This window comes from Grus americana, chromosome 4 (assembly GCF_028858705.1).
Source record: "Grus americana isolate bGruAme1 chromosome 4, bGruAme1.mat, whole genome shotgun sequence".
Lineage (NCBI taxonomy): Eukaryota > Metazoa > Chordata > Aves > Gruiformes > Gruidae > Grus > Grus americana.
This window is the reverse complement of record NC_072855.1, coordinates 26,326,721-26,346,416: the sequence shown is the minus strand read 5'-3', so window position 1 is coordinate 26,346,416 and position 19,696 is coordinate 26,326,721. Positions and strand designations below refer to the sequence as shown.

At 44.1% G+C, this 19,696-nt stretch overlaps 1 protein-coding gene across 15 annotated transcripts in view; it reads left to right on the top strand.

Moving 5' to 3' along the window:
- Positions 1–425: 425 nt before the first annotated feature.
- APBB2 (amyloid beta precursor protein binding family B member 2) overlaps positions 426–19,696 on the top strand; it is a 194,510-nt gene continuing 175,239 nt past the window's right edge. For 10 of the 15 annotated variants that reach the window (XM_054824072.1, XM_054824063.1, XM_054824081.1 and 7 more), the window contains exon 1: positions 8,892–9,090. The gene's annotated coding sequence lies outside the window, so the exon portion shown is untranslated. Of the gene's footprint in view, positions 661–844; positions 1,059–8,891; positions 9,091–19,696 lie in introns of those variants that run through there. The other 5 variants (XM_054824067.1, XM_054824068.1, XM_054824065.1 and 2 more) reach the window with 5 other exon arrangements.

Sequence of the window (19,696 nt, the reverse complement as noted above, 5' to 3'; positions counted from 1 at the left end):
ATATCCAGCGTGAAACCACCCTGTTCTTCTAGGTGGGCTTCCAAACCTACATGGCTATGGAGCTCCCTGGCTCTCGGTATTGCTGGAGGAGTCCTGGGATACAGCAGGTGGCATTTCAGGACCATAACTACAACTGCCTCACCTTCATGTTATTACATTTGCCAACACAAGCCTGACTCTTCTTTTTTTCCCCTAAGGAGAAAAAGATTTTTCATTTTTTTCAGGGGTACACCTGCTCCCACGGATAAACCCTACCCCTTCACACCAGGACCCCTGCTCTGGAAGCTACCGATGAGCTGCCGACTGAAAGCGCCCCCAGTGCCACATCGCTGAGGGGACACCGGCCGCAGCCCAGGGGTCGGGCGGGGCAGGAGCGGGGGCGGCACCTCACGCCGCGGCCGGGCGGCGGGCACACAACATGGCGCCGCGGCGCACGCCCCCCCTTCGCCTCGCCCCGCCCGCCCGGCCCCCTGCGGGCCGCGGCTCTGGGCGGCGGCCGGGGCGGAGGAGGAGGAGGGGCGGTGGCGGCCGGCGGCCGGAATCGTTTCCTGGGTAAGCGCAACGGGCTGGGAAGCGTTTCCGGAAGGCTGGCCGCATCCCGCAGCGGGCTACGGGCGCCTCCGGGGCGGGCGGTGCTACGCGGAGCGGCGCGGCGGGCAGGTGCGCTCCGCGACCGGGCCGGGAGGGCGGGCAGCGCAGCGTGCCCCGTTGCCGTCGCGGGGCTCCCGGTGCGCGGCCGCCTGCGGTGCTGCCGCTCCGGCCGGCCCGCTGCCGGTGCCAGCGGGCAGGAGGCCGGGGGGGAGAGTCCTGCCGCCCTTGCCCGGGGCGGCTCCGGAGCATCCCGGCTTCGGGAGTGCGGGGCCGGGGGTGGCCTGCGGCTGCCGGGTGCCACCGCCAGCCCGCAGCCCCGCCGCCCCGCTCCCGCTGCTTTCCCCCGTCGTGCAGAAGTGCCGCGGTGCTGCTGCAGGGAGCTGGCCGGAGCGTCGGTGCGAGCGCCGGGCTTCCCTCCGCGGGCGGCGAATAGGAACGGCGGCCGGTCTTGTTCTGCTGGGGGCGGGGTAAGGTAAAAAAGCATGGAAAGTGGCAAAAGTGCCTGTAGAAGTAGCTTTTTTGTGTGTGTATGTGTCTATTAGAGTGGGCTTTGCGAGTTCGGCTCTGTCATTAAATTGCACTTGAGGATTGCACATGGGGTTGCAAATGGGAGTATGCAAAAATACAGGTCTCGGAACAAAATGTGGACCCCATTTAATCCTGCTTGAAGTTTTCGCTTGGGTCCCATGACAGCAACAGAGCTACTTCTAGTTGCGGCTAGAGAGAGAATGAATTCAGACGGGTAAAATAAAATGGAAAGAGTAATGGTTCATATTTGTACTTCATTGCTTTGCTTACTTGTTTGTAATGTTTTGTAATTTTTGGCTGAGCCCCTGCTTGCTAGGGAGGATAAATGCAGTTCTGTGCTTTAAGCACAAAATAAGTAAGCCCACAAAAAAACCCCAACAAACCTGCGCTGGTGATAGACTGGTAGGCTTTGTACGTTGTGGATGCTGTTGGTAGACGTACAGGGTAACGGCATCTGCAGTAAGTTGTGCAGGATAACAGTATCTGCAGCAAGTTACAGTGCTTCACCTAAGATCTGCTGTATTGCCCCAGAAGCCAAGGTACGGGTTGCTGCTGAGTTGCTGCAGGCTTGTTGTGTCCTCTGGCTTGCCAGTGTGTTCTTCCAGTTCGTTCTAGATCTAGTATGTCATCATCCTGACATCTCATGCTCTGGTACATTCTGAAAGCTTGAATGAGTTGTCTGTCTAGTGTTTAAAACTATTTTCTGCCTGTGTAATTGCATTTGCTTAAAATAAGTGTGCAGATGTTCTAGCACTTAAAGGGAGAGGCATCTTCTTACAGTGACCTTGGGACAAAATCTTGGCTGATTAACTTCCTTGCCTGGAACAGCCATGCTGGGTATTTTTGTTCTTCCTTTACAGCGATGAATGCTTGATGGAATACTTCTTGTCTTGTATTTTGGGGTTTTTTGGCCACTTAAGGGAAACTGAGGTTTGGAGAGGACTCTTCAGGAGGAAGAATAGTTTTATCGTGAGTTACGAAGAATACATAACCTTGTTGTAATGAGGAGGAAGATTCTTGGCTCTGAAGCAGCACGAGAGAATGCGTCCTTCCCAGCGAAGGAGGCATCTAAGCAGTAGATCCCAACAGTTTGGGAATCATTTCCTAGGAGAGGGGATGCGTGACTTGGAAGCCTGGATTATTTCTCATGTTTTTCAGTTCTGCAGCTAAGTCAGGAACAGTGACAAAAACGATTGGTTTTGGTGGGGCATTGGATGGACTCTGCTGTGCCCTCGGTCAGGAGGGATGGTGACTTCCTTAGGAAATGCCTGAGGAGCCTAGAGAGGGCTGCTGCAGGGCTTGAGCTGAAGAGTGGTGACTTCAGGAGCTTGTTAGGGAGGAATTTGAGTACTTGAGATTACCTACTGTAAGGATTTTTGTAGCAGAGGCTGTGAAAAACTAAAATAAATCCCGATGGTTGGTAGGTAATCAATTGATTACATCTCTGTAGTCTGTCAGATGGCAGATCTATGCACTTTGGAAGCTCTGACCTAGGTTGTGCAGTCACACTTGAACAAATCATTCACACTGAAAACAAGCCATACCATATGTACGTCCCTTGGTAGGAGACGATGGGGTCTTGCCTTTGTTCCCTGCTGCGAGCAAGGAGCTCTGCTGCTGGGAACAGCAGAGCAGGAGATGTGCTGGGTGCGTTAGCTTGTTGCCGACCAAGCTGCTGCTGTCCTGCTGTTGTGGAGAAAATAAAGGCGATGGTGGAGCATGTTAGGCCAGGACACTGGCAGGAGGGGTTGTGGGATGGGTGTGAACTCCTGAGCAGTGCCAGAAATACCAATTTTTCCGGCGGAGATGAGGAAAGCCTGGCTTGTTTAGCCTAGCAAATGAGGCCGGAGAGGGGATATGATTGCAATCTGCAAATACAGCAGGGATATAAACACTGGAAAGGGAGAGGAGCTATTTAAGCTAAAGAACAATGTTGACACGAGAACAAATGGATATAAACTTGCATGAATAAACTTAAGCTGGAATTTAGACAGTTTCTTCTCTAAGTGGAGTGAGGTTCTAGAACAACCTTCAAATGGAAGAACTGGGAGCAAGCCCCCTAACTGGCTCTTGAGGATATACTGAGGAAGTTTATATTGTGTGCTTGGCTATGGCAGTGGGAGATAAGGCTTGGTGACTCAGGAAGAGCTTTTCCGTACATCTGAGTTAACTGAATATAGATTTTCTGTGCTAGTGTTTCTTATTTTTAAAATCTGACATTCAAAACTGGCATAAAAATAAAAAGCTTGCTTTACAATTTGTATTGCTACTTGGAAAGGGTTGTGATGTGCTTAGTGGCCGCTTTCTGAAATGTTCTGCAAGTTAGGCTGTTTTTCCCCTCCAAAATACTAAGTGTTGGCTTACAGCTGCATCTAATTGTGTGGAAATTCCTTTTTCTTTAAGTCAAAACTGTGCAAAAGGAGACTATATATTAGTATGTGTATGTGAGCCTTTTGAGCTTATTATCCTTCAGGTTAAAAAATGAACTGCAGAACCCCCCCTTTTTTTTTTTTCTACTGAAGCAATTCATAAATCCTCTCAAAAAAAGGAGTTGGGGGGTGGTAGGGGTAGGCTGTACAGCAGACCCAGATGGTGTGAAATGAGACCAGTGCTCCAAGCTATGCTGTGACTGGAGGACTGGAATATATAAAGTTTAAAGTAACTTTGAAAACAAGTCTAGTTGAGCTAGTTGTGCATGGGGTTTGTCTCATTTGCTGTTAAGCAGAACAGCTGAGAGTCACCTAGCATGGTGGTTGCAGTAGTTGAACTTGTATGGAATTTTGTAGTCAGTTCTAAAAATATTGTGTGTGCAACACACAATGCAACCAGCTGTGGATGCTATATACAGAATCACAGAATGGTAGCGGTTGGAAGGGACCTCTGGAGATCATCTGGTCTCCATCTCTGGAGCTCAGTGGGTCCTACGACTGTCAGCAGTACTCTACCACTTCCAGAAGATGTAATAAGTATAGAAATGAAAGAGCAGCAGTGATGGACCAAACCAAGGGTTTATCTCTCTAGCCCAGTATGCCGCACAGAACTTGAACAAGCCGCGTGCTGGCTGGTTTCACCTCCAAGCAGCACCTCGAAGATGCCTCTAAGTACTTCTGCATTGTTTCCTTTCCCTGTGACAGGAATTGGTCTCTCGCCATCAGGAGGGATGACGAGCTCTTGCAGGCTGACTTGTACTTTAGGCTAATCTATCACCTGCTGAAATCAAATGTGAGAAAATTGAGGGGAGGTGAAAATGGGTGCATTTATGATGTGCTTCATTGACTCTGACTCACATCCCTTTTGCAGGGAAAAGGAGACCTTGGGACATGTACATCTAATGCGTGAGGCTGTGGTTCCTCTTCTGGCTCCTCCAAAGCCTCTTCCTGAGCTTATGGGTGTTTTAGATTTATAGCTTTCCTATCTGCCACCCTATGAAAGAATGGGATCTTCTTGCCAGTCTCCCCCCACCCCTGTCTGAGCTGGCCACAGCTCCATGGGCTGATGGGCTCCAGACTTGATGGGCGGGATCCCAGCACCTCTGGCTGTTTCTCTTTCCTTGTCTCATTATGGGTCTGGGCAGAGGACTAATGGCTGCTGTCCCCAGAGCTTTAAGGAGCGGAAGATGCTGTTGGGATGCTCTGTGTGGTGTCCTGCTTTAGTTTCCTGGTTTTTTTTTTAACCCTTCACCTTCAGCCTGCTCCCTTTTTGATGTGTTGTCTTCTGCAACCCCCCCCCCCCCCCCCCCCCCCCCCCTCCCGTAAGCAGATGCCCAAGGAACAGGGCAGGATAAGAACAGGATGACCTTATTCAAAACCTCCTCTATAGATGTTCTCTGAGCCTCTGGCTGTTCTCAGCTTGGGGGTGCCAGAGCTGGGTGTGACCTTTCCCTGTTTCAAAACATTTGATGGCTTTTGGCTCCAAATGCTTGTCTGGTCTGTCTGTAGCCCCCTGGGACCTCATTGCAGCCTCCATGGCCTTTGGCTAGGATTGCCCCTTCTCTGTGGGTCTGCTGCTGGCTGTGTAAAGAATTCCCTCCTTCTGCTTGTTCTCAGCTGACTTCCTTCATTTGGTGGCTCTTAGCTCTTGTGTGGCAGATGGTTAGTGATCCTGCATTATGCCACTCATGATTCTGTAGGCCTCTGTTGTCTTCATCAGGTTGGCTTTTGACCTGCCTGAAGAGTTGCCTACTCAGATGTTCTTTGTATAGAAGCCGTTCCTGACCGTGAGCATCCCTTGCCAGGAGTCTACCTCAGTTCTACATGTGCTTTTAGGATGAAAGGATCAGGGCTGTATAGAGTTTTCAACATGTAGGTGAGCTTTGGGGCTATACAGTGGCATAACCATGTTGGTGGGTTTTTTCTTTTTTCCCCTCTTTTTTCTTTCTTAATAATTTGTAATGTTTGATTTGCTTTTTGGACTGCTAGGGAGTTAATTTCATGATTCTGTGAAACTGTAGTGTCACGATGTTGCTCAGGAGTATGGTCAGTTTGTAATCCCTCAGTTACGTATAGCCATGGTTGTGCCTTTCCCATGTGCATCTTCTTACATTTCTTGTGTTTATTTGCATTAGCTTCCTCTGCAGCATTACTGACTCAGTCTCCCAGGATTGTCTGGAATTCCTCACATCCTGACCTTGCTACCAGAATACATTTTTTTTGTCATCAGCAAACTTCCCCAACTTGCTGCTCATTCCCCTTTCCTTGTCTCACATGAATGTGTCAAACAGCCAAATCTGACCACAGGTCGCTGCCACACTTCATTGGTGACTTCTGATTGCTCCAGGAAGAGACTATTTATTCTTATCCTTACCCTGTTTCTATTTTTCAACCATTTGTCTCTCCACATATGACCCTTCCTCTTACTCTGTCTTCCTACTTTCCTTAAGAAAGCCCTTAGTTTTTGGTAAGGGACTTGGTTGAAGTCCTTTTGGAAATTCAGATAGGTTGGAATGAATGGGTGTACTTTGTTCATGTTTGGCACCTTTGAAGAACTCGTATTTATTAGGCATGGTTTCTCTCCGTGCCAACTATACTGACTTTTCTCCAGCAGACTATTTATCCAGGTGACCAAATTCTCGCCTTTTATCGTTAGCATCAGTTGAGTTAATTATTAGCCCAGTAGAGGTGTTAGGCTTTGCAAGTCTGTACTTCCCTGGATCCCTACTGAGATTGTTATCTTTTTCACTTTCCATTCACCTTCTGCAAAGGATGTTTCAAGCAGCAGGTTGCAGAGCTCTGCAGAAGAATTTGGCCGAAGCATTGCAGAGAGTGCCCTGGGATTGCTAACAGATGCTGGTTTAGCTGTGCCTTGTCTGAGAGGTCCTGGTTGCATAAACCTATTGCCAAGGGTCTAAGGGCAGACCCTGCAGCTAGGCGTCTGGAAATGAACGTAGGAGTCTGCCCTGACAAAGACAGCAGGAAGATGAGTAGACCTTGTGTGGCAGTTAATTTATGCTTTAAAAAGATCAAATTCGATTTAGCTTAAGACCTAAGGTGAACCTCTTAAGTTCTGTCTCCTACCGTCAAATCCATTTTCTTTTTTTAACTAAAATGTGCTGAGCTTCTGTCTCCCCTGAAAATGTGATATTTGTTTGGGTAAGCGTTTAGATGATGATTTTTACTGCTGAACAAACTTTGCATCTGTGTATAACACTGATTAGTGCCTTTTTAAAGTGGTCTGCATAACAATTAGGATGATTAACTAGATGCAGATTTTTGCCTTTATCAGTAGTCTGCGCTGCATTTGATACTGAACACCGATCTCAGATGAATGAAGTCAGATGCAGTTTACTTGAGGATATTCATGAATGTATACTACTAACTTGAGTAGTAGTGCATTAAGAGTAATAATATCTGTCAGAGGAAAGTTTGCTACAAAATAAAGTATGTAAATTTTTACTTCTGATCTCAATACCGGATAGCCAGTATCTGTAATTCTGGTTTGTTTTACCTTATGAATAGTGCTGCTGCTGTAAAGTACTTCAGGCAAATTCCTGGCGGATTTATCTTTGACAGTTTAATCTTTTGGACTACACAATTTAAAAATCACTACTAAAATCTCAGTGGTGTCCTCCTGCAGCTATGCCAAAATAGAGTTGTAACCCACCGATTTACCCACCTAGTTCTTATTATTTGTCTTCCCCCCCCCGCCCCCCCCCAGAAATCTAACAGAAATCTCTCTCTTTCCTTTGTCTTCCATGCTGGATTATATTGCACCCCAGGTACTATATCCCATCAGACAAGCATCAGCTCTGCCTGCCCTTGGGAAAACCCTTCTGGAATCACTAGACATGCTTGCTGTGATACGCCTTTAAGCAGTTTTGTAGTGTGTTTAGTTCTTTTGTTGAAGGTTGGTTGTTATGGTGGTTTTTTTTTCCTCTCATGCAAGTGCGGTTTAATTTTCAAAGGCACCAAAAGGAACACTTCTAAACTACTTCTGCAGATTTCAAGTGTAAAATATGTGTTTAAAAATACCCCTTGGATTTGATATTGGTGCTAAAATGTGTTTCACTCAGGACTCTTAGTCACAACTGATTTTTTTCTTATATCTAGCAGCTGGTTATGAAGGGAGGTTTCCTGGTGTAATTATTGTGTGTAAAGGACAGATTCCAAAGGGAAGGAAGCTGGCAGGCACTAAATGTTCCCTACCTTTATGAATTAACTTGTTTGAACAGAAAAAAACTACCATAAACTTTACATATTTTGTTGTTGTCTGTTGTAGAAACATGTCATTCCTTTGCAGCATTCTCGGGGTAGAAAGCCCTCCAGACAGTTATTAAATGACAATAATTTGGTGTGACTAATATTGGCACAAATTAGTTAAGCCTTTTTCGGAAACCTTGCAAGTGTAATTTCTCAGATGGGTTGGAGGGAGATGCTGCAGGGTGCTTACTGGCCAGCTGCCTGATTCAGCGAATGAGGAGCTTGACATTAAGCCATCCTATGTATTTAATCCAGAATTTCATTATAAGGAACTGGAAGCAGTTTGGGTAAATATGACAACTAATTCATTGCTCCCACGTTTACATTTGCCTTGTTAATTCTATTTGCAAAGAGGATTATTGTTAGGAAGGGATGTTTCTTAGCAAGGTATTGAATTGTGTAGCTATGGAGGAAGCTGTGCACAGAACCAGCATGAAAGATGAAAGGGAATTGCAAGGAAGAGAAATAAAGAGGAGGGTTGCTCTCACGTGGAGAATTCAGCGCTTGCCAGATTAAATTGGGATTTAAATGCAGCATAATGGAAAGATAGTTTAATTAAGTTGTTTAAATGAGTTGAAGATATCTATGTATAGGGCAGAATCTATGAACTTATGGAAAGATTAATCTTGGAAGTAAATACAGTAGGGAGACCTGGGTGTTTGATACATGTGGTGTTAAGGAAACCTCCAGCACTCCATGATGACCATGTCTCGTTAGCATCCTGTGTGCCTTGTACGTGAGCAGGAGAGGCAGGATCTCCATGTGATCGTTACCCTGATACCCATCTGGGTGTAAAATGGTGCTCTTTGGGAGCGTGCGGTCTCACTGGGCCAGACACCCAGGTGGAGTGGCATGCCAGGAGTGTCCCAGCAGTTTTGTCATTGGGAAACTTCTGTTGCCTATGAAATGACTGGTGCTGGATGTGTGCTGTCTAAATCATGGTAGTGACGCTGGTCAGCAGAAAGAGGCAGAAGGGTAAAAGTATTAGGAGAGAGTTAGTAGTGCTAGTAGAGTGACTGTACCATAGCACTAGCCCTTATTCTGCCTTCATCTCCTTCCTCTTCTTGCTGCAGCTCTGCCCTCTCCTCTGCCATACCACAGAGACCTGTGTATGCTGGTGTTCACCGCCCGTAAGAGTCCCATATTGCTTCAGCCTTATTGCTGAAGGAGAGCGCCGCTGTCTGGGAGAGGAGCCTTCGCCCTGGGTGCGGAGGAAGCAGGGTGGGAAGCTGCGCTGCCCAGGCACAAGCCCGCCGGCTGCAGAGGGCAGGGGAAGGTGAGGCAGATCCAGCATCACCAGTCTGCTCCTTCCCATCGCTGCGGCTGGACCAGCTAACTGTAGGCTTTGAAGCCTATTAAAAATGTTGATAGATTAAAACCCTGTCTTGATGATATATCAATTTCACAAGATAGCAGTGTGCAGTGGGTGTGTGCTTGTGTAAAATGCCAAGACCCCATCCAGATTTTCTCTTAATCCAGGCGTCGTGCTCTCTGTTACTCACTGTTAAATTATTATGGTGTGAGATTTTTAAGAAGAAATGTTAAAAAAACTTTGCCCTTTAAGAAATTAAGTTTTACTCTGATATTATTTTTTCCCAAAAGTATAGATGTGAAAGCTTAACTATACAACAGAAATGGAATATATACTGATAGGTAAAGAGAAAGGGAAAGGTTATAAAGATAATTTCACTTGAATCTGAAAAATAGTGAGAATTGCCTGCTTGGGAAATAACTCATATTTTTAGAGTCCTGTGGGAGACTGCTTGCCTTTATTTTCTATTCTTCCCCCTCTCCCTATTTTTTTGCCTCCATGCTTCAGGAAAACAACATGAGAACCATCAGTAAAGGGAATGGTTTAACTAACACATCTGTATATGAAAAGCTGCATATATTCAGGCAAATAAGATTTTTTTGGGGGGGGGGGAGTTTGAGGTTTGTTAGCTTAAAAAGTTATCAAATATAAGAAAAATGTTTGACAATAGCTGTGTATTTGAAAAGAGAAGCATTAAAAAAGAAAAATTTTCTTAATTATTTGATATTTGCTTCTCAGAAATGTTTGATATTGAACTTATTGTTAGATAAGTGTGTAGGCTGGTAAGATGACTACCCAAGGATATTGAAATAACTTGGTGACAAAGCAATGTTGGCTTTAAACATGCTGTTATTTAAGCACGTGCGAGCACTGCTAGCAAACCATGTTTAACTACATAGATGTGTTTTAACCTTATTTTTATAATCTTTGCATGCTGTTACATCAGCACTTATCTAACTGCATTTTTTGCCAATCCTTGTCATGTCTAAACTTTTTCAGTAAGATATCCTGTATGTTTCCCTTTGCAAGTATGGATTTAAACTTGGGTAAACATAATGGTCCTATATATGCCAAAATATAGGAAGCTGTCTGGTAGAGGCATATGGGTATTTAGGGACCAGTAAGTCTTTTTTGAAAACCGATATAGATATGTCCTAATGTGATAGAGATGGTGCCGTTTGTCAGGGAAACTGCATAAGTGGTCCCTGGGAAATGCATCTTTGCAGCCTAATATGTTGATGTTAATATCGTGATGCCCTTGCACTGAAGTGTAACTCTAATGGAAGACCACAGAAAATTCAGGTATTCTCAGTGAGGGATATCTGCGGGGAAGGGGGATCAAGAGGGATGATTGGGAGGCTCCCAGGGATGTTGGTGAGGCTTGATGCTGAGGAAGTCCTGGAGTGATGGGACCCTCAGAGCATCATTAAAGGCTTGTACCTGAGGCAGGAGTCTTGTTTCAGTTGTTTCCTAGCCTGCTTTGGGCTAAAAATCAGCCAGCACTACTGCATGCTGGTTCTGAAATACAGTCTCCGCACTCTGGTTTTGGCCAGCCAGTGTGTAGCAACAAATGCAATTGTGTGAAGTGGTTTTACTTATGTATTTTTGGGCAGAAAAAGAGGGATCCCTCAGAGCTTCCCCAGTCCAGCCAGCAAGTCAGGAGGTGATGCTCTTTTTTCTATTTGATGTGTGTGCACATGTTGCAGTGATGGGAACAGCTGACAGGCAGGGTATACCAAGGCGCATCCCTAAATTTGCGACAGACCTTGCTGGTAAGAATTGTATGAAAGCGTTTTCCTGGTAGCAGTGGCTCTGGTGACACCAGGAGCCCCAGAGATGCGGCAGCCGAGAGCTGCCTCTGTCCTTGCCTTGCAGTAACCCGGAGGCTTTAATGAGCAGACCTACCCTCCCAGCCTCTGAAGAGGCACAGGAATCAGTGGCTGGCCGCTTGCCATCCTGCAGCACAGCACTTCGGTTCACTGCTGCTAAACCAGCAGGTAGGAGTGCTAGCTGAGTGGAAAACATTTTGTGGGATTTATCCAAAATAAATAGCTAATTTTACATGGGCGAGGCCAAAATTCTTCGGCTGCGCCTCCTTCCACAATAGAAGAGAAACCTGCCTTCCTTACAATGCTTATCCAAGTTTTTGTGCATGTGCGAGGTAAACCGATTATTTTTCTAAATTTAAAGCTTGGATGCTTGAGTTCTCATGGATGTCTAGATCTATACCACTTTGAAAACCTGTTTGAAGACAGATAACCCAAAGTTCTCTGAACCTTCCCCAAAAGGTTCCCGTCAAGGCATTTGGCTGGCTTCTCTGCTTCTGCTCTGTGCTTCTGCGTAATCCTTGAAGTGTAAATATAGAGCTGGAAAAAATAACACTCAATCTGGTTGAGAGTATTCCAGCTTGCACTAGGACTTACATTAAGAAATATGAGCTTCTGCTATAAATGAGAAATTTGAGTTTGTAACCCCTTAATTTTTGGCCCAATAAATCCTATTACTCCCAGAAAACTGTTCAGGTTCATCTCTGTAAGTCCTGAGGATGTTTTAAATCTGTGGATTACACTCATGCCAAAGTTTAAAATAAGACTGCTAACCCACACAACACACCGGTGGTAAAACCGGGAGTGGAAAGCGGAGCTGATTTGGGAGACGCCGAGTGACTGATCCAACTTCAAACCTAACTAGTGTTGAGCTTTGGCTCCTGCTGCCTATGCTGCTTTTGCTGCTGTACAGGGATGGAAAATTCACGGGATGCTGATGTTTGTACTACTATCATTAGTTCTCCCAAAGTAATGGGGGCGATACTGGTTACACAGTGGCATTGGGCTCTCGTAGGGCCTTCTTGCTTGGCACATGGTATTAGCACGTCCCGAGTTTTCCCTGCTGCTGAATGCAAATGCTTGAGAACTTCCTCAAGCAGCCAGCATTCAGGCGGGGAACTGGGCTTTCCCCATTTCGGGGTTGCTCTTTGAACTGAGATTGCAAGCAAATGTTTTTGGCGTGCGTAAATGCAATGTGCTGTTATGGCAGGATGTGAAGCCTCCTCACAGAAGGTGAGCTCAAAAGGAGGTGTTGAGATTCTGGATCCATCATGGTAGAGGATTAGGCTGAATTTGTGTAGATTTAAAAAACTGACAGAGAATATGCTCTAAGGAGAGCGACGCACATACCCTGTGATTCCAAAATGAAGATACTGATGCTTCTAAAGGCTGGCTCAGGAAAGGCACTTGCCAGAGGGCTCAGGTGGAGGCAGGAGCTAGTACATAAATAGTTGAAGAGGAATGTTAATTACACAAAGGAGTTAGATGATGAAATGGGCTGCAAAATGCAGCTGTAAAATAAGCCTAAATCACTTGCACAGAATTAGGCACTAACCTTGAAATAGAACCCCTCTGTGGAGCAGTGAGGAGGCATACTCTGTACTAGGTACAATATAAATCCATTTTAAAATGTTTTCTAGGTTTCTTTCTTTCCTCCTCCGATCTGTTTTAAGGACAGGCCTGGGTTTGTCCTGAAAGATTCTAAAAGTACCTAAATTTGAGAATAAATGTGTCTTGTTTCACAGAAACTGAAGTTTGGGTCTAGGAGTTTCACACACAAGCTATATTCCTTTGCATTTTTGTGGCTATTCCTAATCCAGTAGTGTCTGTAACTTTTATTATTTCTAATTCAGAAGTGTAAGTTAACTCAAATTCTTTCACAGCACAACAGGAAATTTCAAAAGGCTGTGAGAGACCCCATGCAAAGCCTGTCAGATGGCTACAGCTGGTTGGTAAAAATGGATGATTAAAACTAGCGTTTTCCAAAGGGTTGTCAGTTGAATGTAGCGGGCTCATGGATGAGCTGTGTTTCTGCCTCTCTCAAAAGCTGTGGGTCAAAGAACTTTCTCTTCCAAGCAGAACAGCGCCCACATGAACGCTTGGTCTTCTGGAGGCTGGTACAATCTGAGGTAGAAAGTATCTGCACACCATATGGAAAATGGTAGTAAAATTATTGGTGCTATGAAATGGATGTTTTCATAGTTGTTAGCCATAACCAGAAAGTACCACAATAACTTAAGCTCAATAAAATGCTTAAAGCAAAACAGTTTCTTTAAAGGACCTTCAATTGCAGAGAACCTCTCAGTTTTGCAAGGTGAGAGTAATGCAGCTGGAGCATGTTGGTTTTACTGAGTGGCTACTGAAGACGGACAGAGGCAAAGTACTGTAGTGAAATCACAGTGTGGGCTTGATTCCCCCCTCTGAGGGGGAGCAGGGTGGGGTTTTTTGGTTGGGTTTTTGTTTGTTTGTTTGTTTTCTTTTTTTAAAAGACAACTCTATTGGGAAATCTAACTCTAACGCTGTTATCTTAAGAGGCAGTAGAGATGGCTTCAGAAATTAAGCTGTTACTGTATAAAGGCAGCTCATCTTAAGAATCAAGATCAGGAAACTTGGTTTCTTGCTTCTGAACAGGAGTAGTGTGAGGAGACTTTTACATGCTCATTTCCTTCGTATGCTCATTGCTATTTCATAGTTTAACAATTTCTGTGTTTAAAACAACCTTTTTCTTAAAACGAAAGAGCAAACCATTTATAATGTTAGCATGGGGTTGGCAGCTTTTAATTAGACGCTTTAAATACAAAGTTAAGAAATGGCATGCCAACAGGAATTTTTCGATCTACTGTTTTTCCTGTTGTCCCATGGAATTTTCAGCGTTAATCTAACTTTTGATAATTGCTCCCGGTTATTCTTTTTATGCTGTCCTTTCCACATCTAGTCAGGCAAGCATAAACATTTCATGTATATTAGAAATGAGAAGTTTTGTCTTCAGAAATGAATCACAGGCTGTTGTGGACGAAGAGAAGGGAGAACAGCAAGTCTTGTCTTGACTTCTTTTTTTTGTGCATCCTAAATGAAATTGTGTAGGTAGATGCTGTGTTTAGGTCCTGCTACTGTGATGCAGTTTATACTGTCCTCGAGCTGTCCCTGAAGAAAGCTTAATCGCTTGCGCAGCGTATTGTAACAGTTACCGTTAAGTTGCTCAGAGGTGTGACCTACAATAATAAAAGCTTATGGGGGACCAAGCAACTTGCAAAACTGGAGAAGTGCAGAAATGGGTTTAGGAGTGGGCCAGCCGAGGTCAGAGCTGCCCAGATGTCTACCTGATGTCCTCAGCTCCCTTGTCTCTTAAGATGCCTCGTGCTATCACGAGGTAGCTGGCATGTGATGTTCGACCTGCTCGTTGGCCTCATGGATGAAGTCATGCTGTCCTCTCTGGTGAGGAGGTGTCCTCCCTCAGGTGAGACCAAAGCTGGCTTTACATCTGAGGAAACTCTGCACGAGAAGTGCAAAGGACAGGCAGCGCGACAGGGAATGTCCCCCCAAAATACCAATTGTGAGACGTGAATTTCTTTAACTGTATGAATTTTTTGGACTGAAAACTTTGGATGCAAGTTGCACATCAGTAACGGTCGTGTTGCCAGAGGAAGCCTGTTGTTGCCACCATTCAGGCAAGCGGCACGCTTTGGATTTTACTTCTGTGAGATGGTGATTGACTGCTGGCCTGCGTCGTGAGTGCAGAAAAAGGTATTTCAGTGAAACTTGTGTTAGATGTGTTTCAGCTGGGATGCCTGGCCTTTGTGGCATGGGAGCATGCACCTTGTTTGCTTCCATGGGTCTCTGGTGTGCTTTCTGCATCAAAAGGATTGTCATCCCAAAGTGCCTTAAAAAGAAAGGTGAGAAACAGGGTGTTCGCAGTTGTTGATCCTCAACCATCCCCCACCCCCCCAAAAAACCAAGAGTGGTTTATTTAATGAGGAATAACTACCTTTTTCATTTTTTGAGTAGTACAAGAGCCACTAGTAAATTCTTTTTTTTTTTCTTTTGTAGGAGAAAAGTAGGAGTTAGGAGTGATGATTAGTATACCAGACTCTTCCAGGTTGCTTTTATCAGAAGACATCTGTTTGCCTGAGTATTCACTGGTAATCGTTAACATTTAGGTCCTTCTGCCTTTTCCTCTAGAGGAAACAAATCTTACTTTTAGCCTGCATCCTGGTTTTGTGTAAATCCCTAATTGCTCTTCTGTTTCATTAGGTTGTGGCCAGCCATCAGATTTGGGATCATAGTATGTTGGTGTTTTAATTACATCTGTGCCGTTCTTCTGAACAGTCTGAAATGGATGTTACACACTGCTCGGGCATCCCTGCAGGCATAGTCAGAATAATACTTGGGATTTTTTTCTATGAATTTCTGAGTGACTGCTATTAAGAGTGACATGTATATGGAAGTCTTCAGCATACAGAGCATCAATTGCTGCTCCAAATAAACTGGGAATATATAACCAGTGGAGCTTTACTCCGCTGAATTCATTCTCATGCTCTCAGATATCAAAATTGGCTTAAATTTGATGGCTTAATTTCATGTCAGTGACCCCTTTGTACGAATGTACAGCTGTGTAGGATGCCGAGGAAGAGCGCTGCATGCTGCCAGCTGAGCTGGAAGGTCTCACATGTCCCTTCCCTGGCACGGAGCAGCTTAACACCTCCTCCCGAGGCTTGTGGCACCATCGCGCTTCCCTGCAATTAGTTGCTTGGCTAATTCCCAGCGTTGGAGGGTGCTGGTGTTGGTTACAGAGACAGAAATGTCATTGCTCTGCATTAGGTATTGCATAAGAAAGAGAAATTAAAGGGTACATTTTGTTAAGAAAAATGTGGGGTTTTCTTGGGGTTGTTTTTCCTATATGGAGGGATGAACACAAACTTTGCATTTCTGTTTCCCAGGAGACTGCTGCTGCTTGGAGTAAGTGAACCAGAAGCTGTAGGAAAAGCTTTTATTTTCTTGGGTGACTAAACACGTTGTTTATTCACCACATACATGTCAACCCTGTTTGTAGTGAAAGAGAACTTCATGGGGTTTTGGGTGATTTTTGGCAGGGGTTTTTTTTCTTCTCTCTTTTTTTTTTTTAAAAGACAAATTTTAAACTTCTACCCTGAGCAGTGAAGTGTTTCCATTCTTTGCATACTTCTTAGGTTTGGTTCTATTAAAAATATGAACATGTGCAAAAGTTATTTATTTTCCTAAATGGTAACAGCCCCGGTGTGTTTGAAGCACAGTATTGTGTGTTTACAGAAGAAACAGTCAGTCTTTTGATATGTGAAGTTTTAAAACTGATATTAAAGGAAAGAATAATTAAAACCATGAATGGAAAATGGGACAAAATGCAGCATAAGTTTATCTATAGGTCGACTGTGCCAAAGTAAATGACCCTCTTTTTTTTTTTTTTTTCTCCCCACCTTCAAATGTGAGTTGGGATAAACATACTGATTTTATCTGGTCTTTAACAAAACATTTATTATGGCATGAAGTGGGAAACTCTAAACTAGAGGAGCGGGTCATTAGAGTTACAAAGCAGTTAAGGGTCTGGCTAAAGGGGAAATAATAGAAGGGCACAGGAGACCTCTAGGCTGGGGAAGACTAGTGATGGGATATTGCCACAAAAACTTTGGCAACTAGAAGTTAGGAATGCATAAAAGACGCGTTAATCTTGCCGTATTAAATGAGATGATGTAGACGTGTAGAAGTATCGAGCCATTATATAGCATGCTGTAGAAGTCTTGTCTAGGAAGAAATGAATCATTTTGATAATGAGAAGTGAGAAAGATAATTTTAAATGCAACTCGGTGTAAGAAGGCTCCTCATTCTGAAAACGTGGATTGGCTTTGCCCCAAGTAGTACCCAGCATTTTGCAAGGGGATGCTCTAGGATTTCTTGTGTCTCATTTTCTCTGGTCTTTCCCACTTTCCTTTCCAGCTCTGCCTTAGTTTGCCCTTTTTTTATCACACTTTTTCTTCCTGAAGTCGTACAGTACTCTTCTTTGTGCTCATGGCTCTGGAAAGGCTAATTGAAATGAGACTTTGCTGATTGTCTTTGGAAGTGGCCCTAAGGATGACTGGACTGGCTTACTCAGCCTGGGAAGGGGCAAAAATGCTCTATAGCTCCTGGGCTTCGTACTGCTTGTGGCTACGCAGTCTCTCAGGCTGTGGGTGCAGCTTCCTATTTGGCATCTTGGATCTTACCGGGAGGTGAATTCAAAAAGCATCAGCAGAGTTTTGATTTTTCTCTGCTTGCTGCAAAGGCTTTGGCAAGGACTTTACTGCATATGTAATTGTAACAATGGTACATTAAATACAGAATGTTGCATAATACATTTCTATTTATTAAATGCTGTTGTTATCTGAATGTAGTTCATAGGTTGTGTGTAACCTGAAGCCCCCCAGGTTTGGGGCTTCATTTGGGTTTTATAGTTGCCTTACTTAAAAATACCAAACACCATTTCCACCCCCCAGTTTTTTTAAATGTCAGTAGCCCTACTATGGATAATTGATTGTATCTTTGAATATTGTGCTGGGGAAGGGTGAGCAGTCCTAGGAGCAGTGTTAGGAGCTTCCTGCTACCAGCCTTCCTCAGTTTGTGGTAGGTAAGTTAGCTCTCTACTCCGTCTCCATCTCATAAAGACGGGGAACAACGATCCAAGTAGTGTCTGTTCTTGTTCTTTGCAGACCTGCATAGCAAATGAAGGCAGCTCTGTAAAGTAGACAGGGACCATATTAGAGCAAGGCTGAGGGTTGACCTTCCTAAATACTCTACTGTATTTAAAATCTTCATGGCAGCAATTTGAGATTTATACATAGAGTCATTGATGAACCTTTTATTCAAGTGGTAAGCTCTTTCCTGTGTTAGACTCAAAGTACAGTGTAGGAAATATGTTTTTCTTCTCTAAAGGAAGGCGTTTGCCACCCTCGTTAATGATGTATGATATGTTACTTCTAAGTAACCTGTTGGAATTGGGTTAAGACTGACTGTGAGGAGGAGTGCTAACTTTGGTTTGCTTTTGGTCAGGACTTAAATATGGCATTGTGCATGCTTAATTCTGTAAAAGATGTTGTTTCCAACGTCCTCAAAGACCTTTGGATCTGAATGGCTTGGAATGCTGCTATTGAGTTACAACAGGGGTTTTGATGTTCTAGGAAAACATTTTTACCTGCCAGAAAAATATTTTGTCCATTTTGCTTAGCACTGTCTGATTCTTTGGCTTTGCTTTTGTATTTTAAGCAGTACTTTAACACCTGCAGAACTTTGATTTTTGGCTCAGTGGTGCTAATGGGATAGATGGGCTGAAGTACTTCCCTCTGCTACAAGTGGGGCCTGAATCATGTTTGAAAGGCGTGTCACTTTGTTCATATGAATTTATGCCTTCTCCCTCTCCGAATACTATAATGTCTTGACATTGGGTCGTTTGCATCCTGAAGAGCACAAGCCAGAGACAGCTTCGCTTTTGCTTAAAGTATCTGGCTCCCAACTGGTTTGGCTTTAGGCTGACAGTGCCTAAGGACCAGCCAAGTTGGAGCCCGTTTTTGATGCTCTTTCCTGGCAGACAGTGTGACCTTTGTAGTTTCAGGATATTGTTTTTCAGATGTGAGCTTTTAGTCCTAATGGTTCAGCTGGTACTTCTTTAAAATTGATGTATATCCAAGAACCAAGAGAAACTACTTGTTTGATGAGGGGAAACTAGAGACTGAATTAAACTAGTGAAATACTGAGGTCAAGATATTCTTTAGTTGAAAACATTCACTCTTGACAAGCAGTGTGTCTTTATAGCAGGAATATAATTCTTGCTATAAAGAAGCTGCAAAACACAAGGAAAAATTACCCAAAGCTAAAGATTTATTGACTTTCTTTTCCCTCCCGAAAACAGGCTGAAATATATTGTGAAAGAGAGGAGCTGTGTTTGGACTCAGAAAGTGTTTAGTGATCACTGACTGACTGCAGTGAGTTTGATACAGAGCAGCGTTCAGTAAGTGCATAGCTTTTTGTTGAGGGCAGGAGCACAGCGATGGAAGCTTACTAGTGGGTTTTGTACATGATTGAACGGGGGCAGAGGCAGGGAAGCTGTGGCACAGAGCAGAGGAGGCGTGAGCACATGTGCTGTTTGGCCCTATTTCGGTCTGCCTGGGCCATAAACATCTCTCCTCCATCTCCCTTTCTGTGTTTTGCTCCCTGCCAAGGAAAATGTAAACTTGCAGTGTTATTTGAAGTTTTACTGTACAGACGTACCTTTTAACTGTGATCAGGATGCAACACCTCCCTCCCCCATGGGTAACCTGTAGTAGCATTGCTTGTGTCCCCATATGACCAGAAATATAGAGAAAGAGTAATAAAAACCTTTCCTGCTGTACGACTTTTTCCTCCAAGTTCAAATGGATGGGAAAGTTCAAGGTAGCTCATGAGTTCTGATTTTTTTTTTTTTGGCAAAACAAATATTTAAAGGTTGCTGTTAAATTGTCTTCATTTTCTTTTTAATCCCTCTGTTCATATCAAACTGCTTAACTTTAGTGTTTTCAGCATTGTTTGGGGACAGCATTATATTTAGAAAAATTTTTTAGTATGGAACAGTTTTAACATTATATGGAAAAATAGTATTTAATGACCAATAAGATGATTTATGTTGCTAAGGCAACCGTGTTGCAAGACATCAGAACAAAGGAGTATGGGTGTTGCAGACTTGTGCTGCAAAGGTGCCTGCCTTC